Below are 4,257 nucleotides of genomic sequence, written 5' to 3' on the forward strand. Positions count from 1 at the left end.
TCTACATGCAAACCATAATAATAATTGTACAATTTTGTTCCCTCATTTTACTTAATTTGTATATCACATATGTTTTTAAAGTAATACCACTGTTTATACATCAGGCATTTTCCTAGATACTTCTCTGATGTTATCTCATTTTTTGTTATCAGTTGTATGAAGCACGTAGAATTACATTACACATGAAAAAAACAAGACTCTAAGAAGACAGCTTGACGAAGGCAACACAGCTGGACATGCAATGTGAAGGAATTTGCATAGTGAGATGCCTTGATTTAGATTTTAGAGAGGACATACAGTCAATCAACAAGTACATGAAAAAATGCTCAACATCTCTAGCTGTCAGAGAAATGCAAATCAAAACCACCCTAAGATACCATCTCACTCCAGTAAGATTGGCAGCCATTATGAAGTCAAACAACAACAAGTGCTGGAGAGGATGTGGGGAAAAGGGTACACTTGTACATTGCTGGTGGGACTGCAGATTGGTGCAGCCAATTTGGAAAGCAGTATGGAGATTTCTTGGAAAGCTGGGAATGGAGCCACCATTTGACCCAGCCATTCCCCTTCTTGGTCTATTCCCTAAAGACCTAAAAAGAGCATGCTACAGGGACACTGCTACATCAATGTTCATAGCAGCACAGTTCACAATAGCAAGACTGTGGAACCAACCTAGATGCCCTTCAATAGACGAATGGATAAAAAAAATGTGGCATTTATACACAATGGAGTATTACTCTGCATTAAAAAATGACAAAATCATAGAATTTACAGGGAAATGGATGGCATTAGAGCAGATTATGCTAAGTGAAGCTAGCCAATCCCTAAAAAACAAATGCCAAATGTCTTCTTTGATATAAGGAGAGTAACTAAGATCAGAGTAGGGATGAAGAGCAGGAGAAGAAGATTAACATTTAACAGGGATGAGAGGTGGGAGGGAAAGGGAGAGAGAAGGGAAATTGCATGGAAATGGAAGGAGACCCTCAGGGTTATACAGTGGAGGGGGTAGAGAGAGAGGAGGGGAGGGGAGAGGTGGGGAGGGGGGAGGGTGGAGGATGGGAAAGGCAGCGGAGCACAACAGACACTAGTATGGCAATATGTAAATCAATGGATGTGTAACTGATGTGATTCTGCAATCTGTGTATGGGGTGAAGGTGGGAGTTCATAACCCACTTGAATCAAAGTGTGGAATATGATATGTCAAGAAATTTGTAATGTTTTGAACAACCCACAATAAAAAATTAAAAAAAAAAAAAAGAGAGTCTTCCAGGCTTCTCATTGGTCTACAAAGCCACCTTGATTGGGATCCATTTTCCTCCTATGAACTTACCTCACACATCTGCTTACCTCATTACTACCCTCCAATTGAACTGGCTTCCTGTCTGCCTCTTAAATAAGCCTTTATAATTCATACCTTAGAATTGTTTTACCTGCTGTTCTCTCCCAATTCTTTGAGGAATAATGACAAGAAGACAAACTTTATATATCATGTTGGTATTTTTTAAAACTATTAGAATGTTTGTTAGTTTGTTTACATGTTGATTTTTTTTTTTTGGTTCCTTAGGTCAAAGTCTTTATCTCCTTTACTTCTATAATACTAATGCCTAAAAGGGTACTCAAAAATACATGTTAAAGAAGAAGAGAAGCCACAATTTTAATCTAAGTTTATCTGATTCCAAATCCTGTGTCCTGCTCAGACTCAACTTGTATCAATGCTCCTCATTCAATGCCCAAGGATGTCTGGCTTTGGGTGCCATTAAATAAGCTTTGTGCTCAGAGCTGCAGTTGCCTAAGATGATTCTGTTTTTAATTTGTGAAATGGACCCTGAATATTGGTCAAGTCCCTATTCTTCCTACTATATGATGTTACCTCCAAGGAATAATGCTGATTGGTTGGCCAGATCAAAATTTAAGTGACAGAAATGTTCATTATACTCAGCAGGTACTACTATACTACAGGTAGTTACCTAAATTTAAATATACATTAATTAAAATGAAATTAAAGATTCAATTTTGACTACTCATGTTCTGGGCAGTCTCTGTTCAATAGCTACATGTGGCTTCTCATTATCATCTTGGACAATGTTCACATAGAACATTTTGACTAGTTATAGAAAGCTTTATTGTGAAGCTTGATTTTATGATGAGAGGTGAAGTTTTCAGAGGTTTGTATGTGAGATTTAAGATGTTTCCTCAACCACAGAATGAAAAGTCTAGTCTGAATCACAGTGGTTCTTTGTGATTCAAACAAGATCTGAGTCTCACATATCAGTTAAAACAAATCTTAGTGCCTAATTGATAATGAGTTTCTCCTTGCTACCTTTGTGTTCTCCACTACTTCTAGGACTCCAAGCCTGTCCATCACTGAAGCCCACATATTTGGACTGCCATATCCATAAATAGGACTCTTCCCTGTTTTAATAGCAAATTAGTTACTTTCTATCTTTTCTCGTCTTGTCCCAAATTTTACCCCTGGTATTATCTTATGAGGTTGAAGTTCTGCTTGAATTGTGGCAGATTGTTATTAACTTTATCTTTAAAAAATGTCACTTCTAAGAATTTCCTTGTTAATGATGGTGGTGCCTATTTTAAACATGTGTACCCTCTGGTCCCAGAGTTTCCTTGCATATGTGCTGTCAATTAGGATGACTGTGACTTTCTGTGAGGAAGAACCAGAGGTCAAGGCTGAGCTGCACTGGACCCCATCCAAAGGCAATACTAAAGTGGAGAAAGAATTATGAATATGATGTCATTCAGAGAACTGAAGAGTTGGAGGATGCTAGGTGAGTTCGACAGGACTGTCCTTCACCTGGGGCTGGTCACACACAGGAGTCTGAGAATAATGACTGTGTCTTCAAGTCTCATGGTGCATTTAGAAAATCCTTGCAGCATGCATGAGAATGCCCAAGACCAAAGCTAAATCATCATTGGTGGCAAGAAGCACATGCTCTAGAAGGCTAAAACATATTTTTAAAACTGCAGAGACTATAAAGAGGTCCATGGGAAGAAAGAAGACTCTTTATAGTGGTATAAGTGAAATCTTTATTGAAGAAATATCTTTTCACTATGGTCTGAAAACTGGAATATCACTTAAAATGCTACATTTTATTTGGAACACATACATAATTGTGTGTGTGTATATATATATATATATATATATATATATATATATATATATATTCATCATAGTTGTGTCTCTGGTGTATAACTTACAGTCTAACAAGTGTGTCTCTGTGAAAATGGACAGGGAAGGTTAGAAATGTATTAGCTATCTGCAGCCTGCCTATGGGACAGAGGTTGCTTTAAAAAGATGTCATCCCCAGGCCACCCATAAGGTTACAATATCAATTTCATAGCTAATACCATGAAGAGGTTTTAAAAGTTTCTCTCAGGAGCTATAGAAATTTGGAGCCTAGCTAAATGAAGACACAGTACCAGGGTACAGTACTAAAATGTTATGCTTAGAGGTTGAGAGACTGTATATTTGAGAGAAAGCATCAAATTAACCTCAGCTTATAATCATTAAGGGTTTACTGAAACAGATGTGTCCCTAACCTGGTAGCTTGGCAAAGATCCAGTGCAGATCAATACATTTCTTTTTAATTTCAACCAGAAATAATGTTCTTTTTTGGTCTTCACCTAAATCATTGAGCTACATTACTATGTAGTTGTGGAACAACTGCTGTGTTCTGTCCCAGAAGGGGTACCAAGTGATCCATCTCTGTATCTGCAGTGACTTAAAAAGGGTTTGGGAATGACAGGTACTAAAAATACCTGTGGTAGATATTTTACAAAAACTTTGGAACCTAGAAAAATGGGGCTTTGAACTGTAATGCCTCCTTATATCACATCTGTTATTTGCTTCTGAAGTAAATATTTTTTTTCTCCTAATTTCAAGATTTCAAGTTGAAGTGCCTACCTGTCATTCTGTTTAATTTTTTTCTCAGGGTAAGGGTGTGATGGTTAATCTGGATTGTCAACTTAATTGGATTATAAAATGTCTAGAATTAAAATTTCTGGATGTGTCCACAAGGGTCACATTAGATTGTAAAATGACTAGCTAATTAGCATGTGTATCATCTCCCCTTGTATCCCACAGGGTACACATCCAGAGATGATTGGCATGTGGGGCAGCAACTGAGAAGAGACCCCTCCAACCTGAATTGGGCATCATAGGCTAATAGAATTTGGCCCCAGATGGAACAAAAAGCAGAAGAAGGAGGAATCTGAGGCGATGTAAGCTCTATTCTTAGTAGG

The sequence above is a fragment of the Marmota monax genome, unplaced genomic scaffold, assembly GCF_021218885.2.
Source record: "Marmota monax isolate L192 unplaced genomic scaffold, Marmota_monax_Labrador192_F-V1.1 WCK01_AAM20220418_F8-fsc00156, whole genome shotgun sequence".
Classification (NCBI taxonomy): domain Eukaryota; kingdom Metazoa; phylum Chordata; class Mammalia; order Rodentia; family Sciuridae; genus Marmota; species Marmota monax.